This window comes from Condylostylus longicornis, unplaced genomic scaffold (assembly GCF_029603195.1).
Source record: "Condylostylus longicornis isolate FDR11 unplaced genomic scaffold, ASM2960319v2 ptg000002l, whole genome shotgun sequence".
Lineage (NCBI taxonomy): Eukaryota > Metazoa > Arthropoda > Insecta > Diptera > Dolichopodidae > Condylostylus > Condylostylus longicornis.
This window is the reverse complement of record NW_026577971.1, coordinates 269,273-285,073: the sequence shown is the minus strand read 5'-3', so window position 1 is coordinate 285,073 and position 15,801 is coordinate 269,273. Positions and strand designations below refer to the sequence as shown.

Below are 15,801 nucleotides of genomic sequence, written 5' to 3'. Positions count from 1 at the left end.
AAGGTTTCTCGAATTTATATGCAATATATATGTATGTACTTTTTAAATTTATAATAAGAATGTCAATATAAAAAATTTTATTTGTTTTTACATTAACACTTAAGGAAGTAAACAGCTCTAGTTAATAAATAAAATTTATGAATGCCGTTAAAAATGGTGTATGATTAATAATGGAAATTATCACTTTCGAACAACTCTCTTAATTCATATATGTATGTATTTATATGAATCAAAAATAAAGTTCAAAATAGTTTTAATTTTCCGCTCGTAAAAACATGGTTTTTTGCTCCGCAATCATCAAATTTATAATATTTATTTATGCACATATTTTGCTTTGACAAATGTAAGAGCTGTTTAGTTTAAGCTAATGCCCTAATGTGCAATTTTATCCAACTTTTCACTTAAGTATTTGACTGAGAAATAAAACTGCACTAAAAATAAAGAAATTGCCAATTTCATTGGCACAAAATTAATTCAAACTAACAGTGCTTGTAAGTTGTGATTGTGTTTACACGGTGAAGTGTCAATATTAAAATTTTAGCATTTACCACAAGACCTTTTATAATATTTTTTTTACTTTAAAATGTATAAAATTATTTAATAAACTTCCAAAATCAAGTTAAGGGAAAGCAAAAAATTTTATGCAAAAAAAGTTGATTACTCATTTTAAGTCACAAATAGTATATAATTACATATTATGTACAGATAGATTAATTAAAAACGTGAATTAAATAGTATTTCGCCATACAAATACGAGTATATAACCTCAATAAAATTAATTTTGCGGTTGCTTTATGAGACTAAAGTTAGAAAAGATATTGATCAGTCAAGGATATTTTTCAAATATCCACTAACAATGTGCATTCATAACAGTTTAAGTACAGACGTTCAATGGCACGTTATAAATAGATTTTTGACATTATACTTATTATTGTGAATTCTAAACAACGCCATTTTCTTCCGTCACGATTTTGTTATACGTTCACATTTACGTACATATATTTAATTTTGTATAACTTTTTATGTAAATTTTACAATAATAGAGAAAATTGCCATTTGATGTGTCACTTTTGTTTATTTCAATAATACATTTTTTTTTTTGTTATATTGAAAATCAACTATGTAAGTAGTTTCAAAATCTTAAGGCGCGCAAGGTGAAATAAATTACAAATTAAGAATACAAAAAAGAAATAAAAATAGATTGAATTATCTTTATCTTCTTGGCGTGAATTTACAACATTATCTCTGTGAAATAAATTTCGATTGAGCACTTCAAAAAAAAAAAAAAATTTTAAATTTAAATGCCAAATGAAAATAAAAACAAATAATTTAAAATTAATTAAAATCGGCGTTTAAATACATATGTACATATAAAAAAATCTGTTATATGTATATTAAACACGTGATTATTTTAAATGCATTTCTATGAATAGCCTTTTAAGTAATTTCCATTTCTAAAAAATTATAACTGTAATACTTTGTATATGTGAATGTATGTATACATAAATGTTATATATACATACATTTTTTATATACTTATATATGCAAGTACACACTTAAAAAGTTATGAATAAAAAAGAGCTTAATTAAAATTAAAATGTCAAAAGTTTAGCAATTTTCGAAAATTTCAATTTAAAACAACAACAATAGCACTTATTTTTCACAAAAATATAAAATGATGTTATTCTTTGGTCTTGCAGTTATTTTTAAATTTTTTTATAATTAATTTCAAATGCATAGTGTTACCATTCTTGTATAACAATTTCTTAAACGTTTTTATGATATAGAAATTTTTATAAGAAAAGTACGGCATACATGAACAAGGCAATGTACAAAATGAGTTGTCGAATTGACAAACTAATGGGGTGACGTCATTGGACACTATTGCATTCTTTTGTTTTGAAAAAATAAGTTTTAACGCGCACAATTAGGAAAAATGTTAACAGACCAGTAAAAAAAATAGTATCGTCTGTAAATCTATAAAAAAATTATTTACGAAAGGCCAAGCTTGAATACAGGAAAAAAATGGAAAAAGTTAAAATGGTTTTCAGAGTACATTGTATCAGCTATATCCCAATATTCAACTAGGGAAAACAGGTTATTGCGGGAAAGGTATTCTTTACCATAGGTATCTACTTTGAAAAGTTCCGGCAACTACAATAAAAAATAAAAATTATGTATCTCACCGTTTGATGAAATGTAGATAAATCTATGTATGAATACAACATTAAAAATGGCAATGTTATGAAACCAGATACTAAACAAAAACGTTAAAGACGAAATTAATAAAAAATATTAACTAAACATCGGATTACGATACTTGTACTTTTTCTTTCAATATGTAATAGCACCACTTTCATATAATTTATGTTTCGTGTCCTATGACGCCACACACAACTGTCAAAAATTTTGTGCCTTGTTTTTGTATCTCGTGGGAAAAAATAGAAAAGGATTTATAAAATGGAGAAATTATTTTAGAAATGTCATATTTATTTTCTTTGCCACCAATTAACAGATCATGGACAAGTATTTGTTGTTTTTTATTAATAATTTTGAAGCGTTGTTCGCATGTAATCTCTTGCAAGGTGAAATGATAACTTTATTGTAGAATAAATTTGACAGGTTGATAAATGATTTCGGTCGCATAAAAATACAGCTTAACTTGTAATTTTCGGGAGAGCCCGATCCGATAAAATTATTAAGCTTGATTTTAAAAAAGACTGCACGTACGCGGATTGAAAGATTGAAAATGATAAATTATTATAAATTGCTTGTCAGCTAGTGTCAAGCTCAAATTGATTTCAAGTAATATTATTTTAGTCTGTAAAGTATAAGTATACGGAGATTAAAATTTCAAGTCAAGCTCTTGATCCGCCATATAAACGGAATAATAGTTTTGCAGGTTTTTAAGTTCATCTTAACTTATATATTTAGAAACTTAAATCAAAATTTAATTTTAAATCAATCCTCAATATAATCAAGAAACTTTGTGGATAATCTTTTGAAACTCTCTAGTATTGTGAAATAAGTAAAACACTGTTTATTTTATTGCTTTTTTATTATTCATATAATTCTTATTATTGATATATGCACTTAGATTAATACGTATGCATATATTTTGTTAAAAATCTAAAATATTTTTAATACATAAGTAGATTCATTCGAAATATTTATGGTTTGTCTTTCTTTTTTAGGTAAAGCAACAAACTACATCCATATGTATGTACATATGTAGTCAATGCATATCAGGTGAGTATTTTTTTATATTTATTGCTAAGTTATAGTACTAAGTTATAGATACCTAAATTGGGGCTAATTTGGATTTTAGATTTTTAATCTATTATATGAATGCTAACTCACTGTAAAATAATAATTAGTAGCAAATAGAATGAGCTATAAACTAGTAGTTCATAGCTTTTTCTTTGAAATTTCAAGAGTCTAATAATCAATTTGTTAATGTGCTAACCTAAAAGTAACTAGTACATAATAGGGAACCAAAAATTAAAATAATTTTTTTCACTGTACTTCAAAATAAAGACCCACACTGTATGTAAGTAGGAACAGCTGATAAAAGTAAATTTTAAAAATATTTTGTATTTACTGTATATAAAAACGTGAAAATGTTAACTATGGTATTGAATTTATTTAATATGATCAATGCAATCTTATCTATATGTAGCTACATAACGTATGTATTTACATATTTTTTGTTAAAGCTATAATTTAATTACTTTACTATAGTTTGTTGCGTACATATGCATTTTATGGTATTATACACATAGTATATATACATATACATATGTACATATTTATCACCATGTATTAAACATACATATATATTTTACATTAATTTTTGCTAGCTCAAAACCGTTTGTTTGATGCATATAATGGATGCATATGTTTGTACTCTGTATTGTAAACTATATATTTTTCCGAACGTATCGTACTAGTACTATTCATTTGCATTTCGCACTAGCACTTCGCAAAAATATTTTAGTGAATTTATTTTTCTAAAAATTTGTTCATAATATCAAAGACAGTTGATTGTGGGACTCCAGTACTTATTGCAATTGCTCTATAGAAAAAATCGCTCCAAATTAACTAAAGTAAAAACGTTAACGCTTGCAATATATTATGCCAACCATAATTTTTCGGACCTACGTCGCATGCCAATATACCGATAAACTTCATTTATCTTCTTTTTGCGGTTATTGCAATAAACTACATTTTAGTATTATAGTTTCGGAAACAGTCTGAATATGTACATATATATATGTATATACATATATATATGTAGATATCGACGTTGATATCAACTTTATTAACTGACCATATTGTTTTTCTCTCTTTGTTAAAACATAACAGACATCCGTAATAAAAACATAAAGGATGTCCGAAATTCATTGATACTTATAAAGAAGAGCGATATAATGTATCCAGACCACTTAAAAATAATAATTTTTGTATATAACATGATACTCGAAATAAGCAATGATTAAACTAGGAATGCAAATAATAGAAATTTCATGAATTTCTGAGTTTTATGAGTTTCATGAATTTTAAAGAATGAAAGAGAGCGAAGAAAAAAAGAAAAATGTCTTCCTTTATTCTATTCTTTGAGATGCTCTAAGTCTATTCTATTAGCATATTTCTATACCTGCCATCGAATCTTGTACACCTTGTATCGTATGTATATTAAATATTTTCATTAGTTTTTTTTGTGCTTAGATATTCCAAAAGGAGCTTTGTATAATTAATATATGAATATTTTTATATTAAAAGTTGAATGTTTTCTAAAGCATTTGAGCTATTTAGGCTAAATTTTTTTTTGTTAGTTTGAAAAAGAAAAAAACCGATTACACGAATTTTCGTTTTATATAAAATGTATATTTGTTTATATATATGAGGTTTATAATTATTCTATGTATAACCATATATACATATGTCTATAATAAAATTTATATATATGTATAACGTAAACAACTTTTAATTTATTTTAAAAATTAGTCTTGTTTTTCAGAATCTGCGGGGTTGGAATTCAAAAGTGAAAAATGTTTGTGATAAACTTTATGTAATTTTCCGAAATCAAATTTAATTTTCGAACAATCATTCGAAATCTAAATGTCAGATCTGATACTCTTATGTATGTATGTTCATATGAACGTACCACAATTTCAATCAAATTCTTTATACACAAATAACAATCTGAGAAAAATACAATAAATATATTATCTACTAATTAAATTTATGCAATCAATAATTAAGAATGCAAAAAAATTTTAACTTCTTTTTTACTTTGTAATTTTATTTTCCTACAAAAATAATATTAATTATATTTGACACATTGAAAGAAAACTTCTTAAAAATATTTCTAGGTTATGTAATATGTCAAATTTTAATTTTTGACATAAAAAACAAGTTTATTTTCATTTGAATAGTGTAGAATGTCTTATTGTATTTTGACTTGAAATTATAATTATGTTTATATTTAACAATTTATTTGACATTGTAACTGTAAAGTGATGGAAATAACCGTACTTAGTATATGGACTTAATGTATGATGTATGTGTATATAAAAAAATCGCTCTCTTAAAATTCCACAATAAATTTTTAATAACCTTTAATTTTTTTTTTGTTTTTTCTTTATATAGTTTTTTTTTTTTTGGTTTTTACAGTAAATTATTAATTTTTTTTTTCTCTTTTTAAAATTTTAAAGATTTTTTTTTTTGTTTTGAATTCGACAGATGATGTTGATGATGACAATCTTATATATATTTGAGAAAAAAAAATATTTTTTTTATTATTCATTAAATTATAAATTTTAAATAAATTGAGAGAGTAAAAAAAATATTAAAGAAAAATTTAGAGCAAAAATGAAACATTTTTTTTTTTTTTTCACTTGAAAATCTTTTTAAATTTTTTTTTTTTTCTGTTTTTGTCTTTCTCTATTTAAAAGAATTAAATAGGAAAAAGAAAATTATATGTTTTGCTTTTTTTATTTTTTATTACCATTGAAATTTATTTTTAAACTTGAAAAAGTCTTGGCGAGAAATTGAGGATTTGTCGTACAAAATTTTTGTTGGTTTGGCCCTGGTTAAAGTAGGTAGCAACGAACAAAATTTTTTTTCTTTCCTTTAAAAATATTTTAAAAACAAAAAAAAAAAATTAAGATATGTAAAATTAATTTGTGTTTGTGTTTTTTTTTTTTTTTTTTAATTTTTTTATTTCCTGTACCCGAAAAATATCAACAAAATGCATAAAAGTACTGCAAGTTAAATAATAAAAATATTAAAAATTCAAATATTAATTTTCGAAATTTTTATAAAACAAAAAAAAAATCGCGTTTTTAATTTTTGTGTAAACGGTGGTGGGTGAATAATGTCATTTATTCTCAATATGAAAAGAAATTTTCCAAATGGCAAATAAAAAAAAAAATATTCTAAAAAACAAAAATTAAAAAAAAAAACGTGAAATTTTTCTTTTTTTTTTTTCATTTTTTATTCTGGAAAATTTCTTTATTATTGTCATTTTTGACAAAAATCAACTATGTGTCATTTAAGTTCACAACCAAAGTTGAAAATAATATTTTTTTTATTTTAAATTAAAATCAAAATAAAATTGTTAAATATCGAAGAAAAAATAACAGATCAACTGTTAAACCAAAAAAATCAAAATTAAAATTGAAAATCTTGGTATTAACCACAAAATATTTTAAAGCAAAAAAAATTTTTTTTTTTGAGTGCTAATTTTGAAGAAAATTGTGAAAATCTCGAAAATTAAATTAATTTTAAAATTCATAATTTATTAATAAAAGTATTTAAGCGTTTTAAAATTGTTTTAAATTATTTATTTCTTTTATTTTCTACTTGAAAATGGAGGAAAATGCGATTATTTAAAACAAAAAAAAAAATATTCTCACAATTATTATTTTATTTTTGAAAATATTTAAAATATAAGTATATTTTAATTAAAAAAAAAGAAATAAAAAAAAGAAGAAAATAATAATAACCTAGATTCTATTTTTATACATTCATATACGCGTGTACATAAAATAAAATTTTGAAAAACATTAACGAAGAAAAAAAATTTTTTTTTTTAAATTGTAAAATCGACAAAATAAAGTGTTTTTTTTTCTTTTCTTAAAAAATTAAATACAGCGATAAAAAGAACCATTTATGTAAAATTCTTATTCACTTGCTTGCTCTTAATTTATTTTGGATATCAGTGATTTTCATCTTAAATAAAGAAAATATATAATAATCTTTAATCATCTGTGCTGTAAATGTGCACGTAAGTATAAATGTGAGGTTATGTTATATGAAAAAATATATAATATGTAAGTAGATACTTTTTATACTTCCTGTATTCTTTATATAAAATTTATATGAGCGTATACTCAAGTGCTTTCAAAGTTATACATACAATATGTGTTTATATAACAGGGAATAAGTCATTTTGACAGTTTGTATATGACATATAAAACGAATCTAACGGGAAATATTTAATATATATATATATATATTATTTATTTAAATTTTATAAAAATATAAAAAAATTTTTTACGATTTTATTTTTGTATTTTTCAGTATAATTTCGGGTTTTTTTTTAAATACATATTAAAATTATATTATGAATTTTTTGACTGAAATTTTATATAAAATTTTAAATAGATTTAGAATTAACGACATTATTTTTTTGGACTACATAACGTAAGAGATAATAATAACAATAACTTTAACGTTTATTAAGAAAAAGTGGAAACACAAGTTTTTCTATTGCAGTAATCAACTATGTGTATCACTTGTGGTCCGATCTTAATTTGAATTTATTTACTCTTGCATGTTAGTTGAATGACATAAAATGACAATAACTTGTATAGCAGTGTAAAGTATTTACTTATGGCATTAGTAGCAAATGATTGCTATTTATGGCCCCCAAGAATTTATATATGAACATACATATGTATATGTCGAGAAACTTTGGGAATTTATTACTTTTATTCCTGTCCTTTGTTCATTCCTATTTTTAGTTGATAAAAGAGCTATATATATTATACGCTAAAATTTTGATAGAAAAAATATATTAATAATACATGCATTTTGCAGTGTGAATAATTTTAACAACTATACAAACGCATAAAATTAATTTAATATATAATCAAATCAAAATCTTATACATAAGTAAATAGATTAGATTTTGAGAATCCAAATATTTCTCAATTTTAAGCGTTTCTCAATTGGACAATTATGAGCCGGACTACGGTACATGAAAACTTGAACTTATTCGTGTATGCATTAGATGGGAAAACAGGAAATGTTATAGATATCACTTCTTTACATATATACTTTAATTTTTAAACATTTAAAGTTTTTTCATTTTTGACATTTTAATTAATTTATACAAGAAACCTTCATCAATGATAAATTAAAAAATTTTTTTTACATAAAAAAACGTGGAAAGTGAAACAATAAAACTACCTACCATAAATTATTGATACCTAAATAAAAAAAAACCTAAAAGTACAAAACTATACAAAAAATAAAAGAAAAATAAATAAAAAATGACAGGAAAAGGGGCCTGTCAAGTCAATAACCCTGCAAACAAATATACACAAAGAAAAGAAAAACTTACATTAAAATATTCGTGCTCAAATAATTTTAACTTACTGCTTGATGTTTTCATTATTTTCTTTCATTTTTTATTTTTTCTTCTCTTATGTATGTATTGTATATTTTTTGTACTTTTTAATTTTACATAAATTCAAAGCACCTAAGCACATACTATTGTAACTTCTTTATTCGAATTTATTTTGTATGCGAGCAACAACCAAATAAATAATTTCCATCAATCATTTATCACCTTATTTATTTCAATGTTTGTTGCAATAATTATAACATTCTTTGCTCTACATCACTTACATATACATACACATAACCGAGTGTGTTTACATATACATATTTGTATAGTTTTATTTTCCAACACATTTAACACAACATAACCTACCTACAAAACACCTTCAGAAAACAAAGTTCGTTATTAATTTCAGTCTATGAAATAAATATCAAAATTAAATGAAAAGAAAAATGAAAGGTAGTTTTTGTATTTATTACTTGTATTTCTTCTTTGTAACCCTCCCTACGGCTTTCAAGGTCTTCTTCTTCTATATTTTCCTTTGATAGTTAATTATTTTTTTTATTTTCGTACAATATTTACTTACCTATAAAATAAAATTACTTCATGATTTCTATTAATAAAACGAGTTTATATTACTAGTTTTCATAACTGTTTTTAAGTTTTTTCTCAATTTATTATGTACTAGTTTCGAAGCTAACATACATGTGTACCTAGATATATACAAACATAGATGTTGTGTGCACGATTAGCACGATTTCAACATACATACATTCATGCATATTTGGATGAACTCTTTCAAAGCTTAATAACAGTGAAACCAAGAGAAATATTTTTCATTTTGGAACACAACTAAATATTTTAAAGTCCCGTATTGCTTGTATATAACCAACATTTTTTTAATTTTTATGAAGTTTGCATGAAATTGGGTTTATATAATATGTTAATGAATATATTATGCATATAATGTTTTTAAATGTCAAATATGTCAAAATATTTTTAATATTTTGCAATTAATTTTTTTTATTAAAATGATTTCGATTGTATGTTTAACATTACTTGAACCGTCATAAGGAGATCTTTTTTATATTATGTATAGAATATAATATTTGTTTTATATTTTTAAGAGCAACTTAAGTTAGACTTTACTGTGTGGCGGGTAAATTTCTTTATAATGTTGCGTTTTTCATATAAATTTCGGTTGTCATTTTTAATTTTCTTTTTAGGAATATAATTTACATAGTAAATATGTACATAATTTATATTGAAAATTAATTTATAAAATAAAGTACCTAGAATTAATTTACATATATATACATACGTATGTATACACGCACACACATAAATTACATCAATTCAAGTATAGGAACTTCCACTTTTTAATTAATTTATAATTCATAATTATGACAAAATTAAATGACATATTAGTAGTGGTGTCGTATTGACATTAGAAGAATTAAATTAATAAACTTTTTTAATTTGAGTAAATTAAATAATAAAAGTATGCACGTGATGAAAATGATTAAAACGAAATTACAAAACTTAAAACACGGTGTATGAAGGGGTTTTTGCCAATAGACAATTATTTTCGAAAAAAAATATGTATGGATGGAACAATTAATCGGTATGAAATTCTTATAATAATTTTATGACACAATTGATCGTGTGCTTCCGAAATAAAATATATTTTTAATACATAGACTATTGATTGCTAAAAGAGGTTGTATTGTCAATATTTTAGATTGAAAAATTGGAAAATGATGTTGAAAACTTTGAAGTATATTTTGACATACATACATATTATGTAGTGTGTCAAACTTTCCACAATTTGAAGAAAAATGAAAATTGTTATTTGAAAATAAGTAAAGCAATTTGATTATTATTAGATATTTTCGCTAACATTTTGCACTTAATGTCGATAAGTTAAGTAAAAAGACGAACAAGGGAAGCGGACGTGTAGAATAAGGGTGGGGTGGTGTGGTGGGTTGAGATTTATTGTACAATTTCAGACCAAATTTAAGAAAGATATTTAAGATATGTATTTTCCCTTTTCTTATAATTTACATACATACATACATACAATATACATATGAGTATATTTATATACTTATGTGTACATGTTATTTTCGAATCATGATATCTTAAAATTATATACTAAGATTAACTAGTAGAAAATAATCAAACCACAATAAAATGTATTAAATTTTAAGAATTTTATGTAACACAAAATTATATTATAGAATGCTACTTATACCCAAAATGTACATTATGGAAGTATGTATGTATTTGCATGTAGCACAAATAAGTACATGATTCGATATATTGTTTGTTGAGTGAATCAAACAAGTGTTTTTTACAAATTATTTTTTTTCATTACCTTCATCGAAAAATAAATAAATATGTACTATGATATGCATCTAGTATTTAATAAAAATCGTAATAAAAAAAAATTAATAAATAATTAAAATAAAAAAATATGAATTTGAAACAATAAAATTATATCAAGCATGAAAACCACTAAAATAAAGCTCTGCATAGGTAATTTTACTACGTATTTAACATTTACATAAATACATACATATATGCGCTTTTGCATTTACTTAAGTACATACATATATGGATTCACTAGCTAATTTTATATACTTATGTATGTATTCTATACTCCGTTATATATGAAGTGCCTGCCATATTATAGGTATTATGGAAAAAAAGCTTGTGCCTATATGGCAATTGATAATTAATAATTATCTATGTTTGTAAGAGTTTAAGAGTTTATACATACATACGTTAATACGTATATATGGAAATTAGATATGTACATGAGCGGACAAAAATGCAAGATGTTTGGAGAGCCTGAACAAGACTATGTATTGGTCAAACTATTTATTTTGAAGCTTAGATTTAACACTATTTCATTTATTTGCAGACAATTTTTTAAGCATATCTATGGATTCGTTCCCGGTTTTCTATGTATTGTTGTGACAAGTTGTGATAACTACTTTGATTAGTAAAGTGTCATACAATTAGAACATAGTGTGTTTCAGATTTCACTCAATAAATTTTGATCGGTACTGCACATACTTATTACCTATATAAAATTAAATAGATACAGGCATACATACCTATATTATTTATGTAGAAATTTTATTTACATTTGTAAACATAAACAAACAAATGCACATATGTACACATACATACATATGTATATGTGTATGTATAATGACATTTTAGAAAGAAAAAAATTTAAATTGAAACTAGATATTAATATGTAGGTATGAAACTGCTGCAAATTAAACAAAAATTTTTTGAAAGCAGAATATGAAAAAAAAAAATTAAATGACCTTGAAGTGTACATTTCCCCCCATTTAAGGAAGTAGCAACGGAATTTCGATATTTTAAATAGACAGTTAAGAAAATATATACATACATTCATACAAACATATTTTTTTTTGGCTTAATTTTTACTATTAAAAATAAGTTTTAGTTACATTCAGAATTTAATTATTATGTTGCTTTGAATTTGTATGTAAATATGTATGTTTATACATACATATGTAGATTAATATTTATGAAAATACGAAATAAGATTGTGTGTATTGTCTACTTTTGCTACAATATTTTTTATTGTATAATTTTAGTTTGATTCAAAATATTTAACTGTTTACAAATGCAGTTAAATTATTTACGATCTAAACAAGTTTTTAAGTTTTTTGATAAGTTAAAAAAGTACAAGTGAATATTTGAAAAGAAAAAAGTTATATATTAGTAAGTTAAATAAAAAATTATAATTAAAATAAAATAATAATTGAATTTTCTAATATTAAAAATATTAATTGCCAATTAATTCAAGTCTATAAAATTTAATTATTTTTTCCGAAAAATAACTTGTTGAACAAGTTTCGCATGGGGCAAGACATTTAATGTTTTTGTGTTCGTATACTATAAATAAGAACATATGTATACCTACATATATAGGCAAATATAGCACAGTTTTCAATATATGTACATAAATCACGATATACTACTGCATGTATACATATACTCATGCAGTAGTATATCGGGATTCATGCAAAAGTATATATACATATATACATACTTTTCGGTTCTTTGCCATTTTTAACAAAACCCTTATGAACGTGGACGAAAAATATACGAAAAGTATATGTACATACGTGTATAACAAAATTATATTAATATAACAAATATGATATACATACACGCGCACGAACACTTTACGTTTTAAAATAATTAGCATGCTAAACACGCGAAATTTAAAATTTCGACTTAAATGTCTAAAAATTATAAGTTAATTTGAATTACAATTAATTAGATACTTGAGTTTTTCACCTTGAGTTTGAAATTTATTGTATTCTAAGATAATCCAAATATGTAGAGTGCTACAATATTTATATAAGGAAAAAAATGAGTAATACCTATAAAATAATTAGAATGCAAAAATTATAATAATACCTACTAATAAATATACATAATTCGTAATTCAAGAATATTATATTATAAATTTTTATCTACTTAAAATACAAGATTTAAACTGCGGCGTAAATTATGAGTAAAAAACCCAATGATAAAAAATGTATTAACCGTAGCTAAAAATTCAAGTTAAAAATTCCATAAAAAGAAATTTAAATAAAAGCTGGAAACTTTAAAACATTTTTTTTTTCAAAACTATTAATAGCTATTCAAATTAAATTTCTATATCAAAAATAATGACTTTAATTTGACATTTCGAGAATGAAATGTCAAATTAAAGAGTGTTGAAAGAAAAAAAAACAATCTTCTTTTGAGAGTTAAATTTTAAATGGGTTTTTTTTTCTCTCTTTTATTCACATTCAACTTGTATTCTGATTTGAACTTAGTAAAATGATTAAAACCTAAGGCGTCTTTATTACTTTTTTTTAATTTTAAATCAAACACAAGCGTTTTTTTTTTTACAAAGAAAAGCAATAATAAAAAAGTATTTTTAAATTTAATGGGAAAGCTCGAAATAATTAGCATATTATTTGCAATAAAAATTAAGAAAAACAAAACTCGTTCTGGTTTTGTAATAAATCGAGTCCAGAAAAAAGTTGAGTAACTTTTTTGTATACATATTATCTATCGACTCTTCTGAAAATTTAGTTGTGTATAGCAGTTTATTATTAAGCTTTAAATATTTATAATCTACTATTTATGAGCTCCTATGACTCAAAAAAATTTTAAAAATATTTATAAACCCTTATAAATACATTGTAGTTTTAAATATTATTTATTCAAAAATAGACACAGCATTTGTGCGAAAAGATTTTAAGTAGAATCTTGCGTTAGCAAAGTTTAACATTTTGTTAATATGTTTCTGAAAATCGCAGATATGCAATAAGTGGTGTCGCTAAAATTTGTATGTTGCAAATTAAGTTTTGCAGTTATATTGTACATACCATACAAATTTGCATTTGACAGCATTTCACTTTCTAATTTAAAAATACATACATATGTGTTCAAGTTTTATAAAATTCGCATACGATAAAGCTTGATATTGTGGCAGTGGGTGTGTCTCTATGACTGTAAAACTTGTTTCCTATAATATAAAATACATAAGAATGTACATATGTATATAAGTATACCTAAAGCTTTTGATTTAATAACCCTATAAATTTAGCAATGTTATCAATATGTGAATGTTGTATACATCTGCAAGTACATACATACATACATGCATGGTTATAATAATAAATTTTGATAATTATAATTGTTGTTAATTATTCGAATTCTTTTAAATTAATTATCTAATTAACTTTATCAAATATTGATAACATTTAAATTGAACTTTGATAGAATAATTTTATTATAACGCAAGTTGGATTCGTGTATACATACATAAATAGCTTATTCTTGCTTATATACATAGTATGTATATACACATTACCCGGTTTTTATTATTGTTTCCAAAATTCCCACTCACTTGTGCTGACGTAATGTAAAAATAGTTCGACATTTAATTTTCATTGTCTCCTCATTGAATAAAATTTTTCGAAAATTCCAAAAAAATTTGATGTTATTAATTTATTCGTATCTTTTTTTCATATTGTGAAATTTAACATATTATTGTCCTTTCATTTAAAAAACAAAAAACTTGTTATTTTAATGCCGTTTAACAGGTTCTGAGGAAATGATGATTGAGAAATGTATATTAACATAGTTGTTGGCAACAGTAAATGTCATATAAATCTAAGAATTTTTGTTCAACCTATTAAAACGTTTAATATGTAATAGAACTGGTGTTTAATGCAATAAAATTATTTGAAAACTTGAATAATTTGAAAATTAAAAGTATAAAGTGTTGTTAAATTTATAAAACTTTACGTACGTATATACATACATATATTAAATTCCGTTTTTATGGGTTTATGCCTAAGTATACATGCAAAATTTTGACATTTTTAAAAAATTTTAAAATTGAATTATAAAATTTTGACACTGTGTCATTCCTTACTGGTATAAATGAATGCTCATGTCCAGTGCACTTTTGTTTTGGTAATAAATTATAGTTATTGCCGCACTTCAACAAATGGCCGTAAAAATTTGAAAGATTCTAAAAAATTCAAAAATTTAACCATTCTTTATAATTAATAAACTTATTTCATAATTTACACTTTTGCTTTGAAATTTATTTATATTGGAAATTATAGATAAAACAATAAAATGCAATACGATTTATGAGTGCGTCGCACTATTTAAAATTTACATTTTTATACTGTTAAAATATTTTCATTTGAAGGTTATATACGTTATTTTAATAATTTATTCATTATTTTATTATATAAATACATACATACATATGAGCAATACAAGGTTAAATTCTGTGAAATGCACAATTTTTTTTCTAAAAATCAAATTAAGATTTTAATTATAAATTTATACATATGTATGTATGTATGTATATATATAGGTATGAAAATGATTTATGATATTCAAGTAAAGGTTAAAAAAATTTAAAAAAAGAAACAAAATTGTAAAATTTACAATATTTAAAGCATAAATAAAAAAATTACATCTCGAAAAATTTTCGAAATACATTTTGCATGCTGTCGAACATTGGACGTTAATGCTAAAGTAGACCACACACTTTTGTTTATTTAAAAATGAATCCACATAAAAAATTTAATAAATTTAAT

At 23.1% G+C, this 15,801-nt stretch overlaps 1 protein-coding gene across 5 annotated transcripts in view; it reads left to right on the top strand.

Annotated features, from left to right (window-relative positions):
- Nucleotides 1–15,801, top strand: part of LOC129605372 (uncharacterized) — a 75,030-nt gene that overhangs the window by 27,761 nt on the left and 31,468 nt on the right. For 3 of the 5 annotated variants that reach the window (XM_055515126.1, XM_055515117.1, XM_055515089.1), the window contains exon 2: nt 3,195–3,249. The gene's annotated coding sequence lies outside the window, so the exon portion shown is untranslated. Of the gene's footprint in view, nt 1–3,194; nt 3,250–7,036; nt 7,292–12,314; nt 12,398–15,801 lie in introns of those variants that run through there. The other 2 variants (XM_055515099.1, XM_055515106.1) reach the window with 2 other exon arrangements.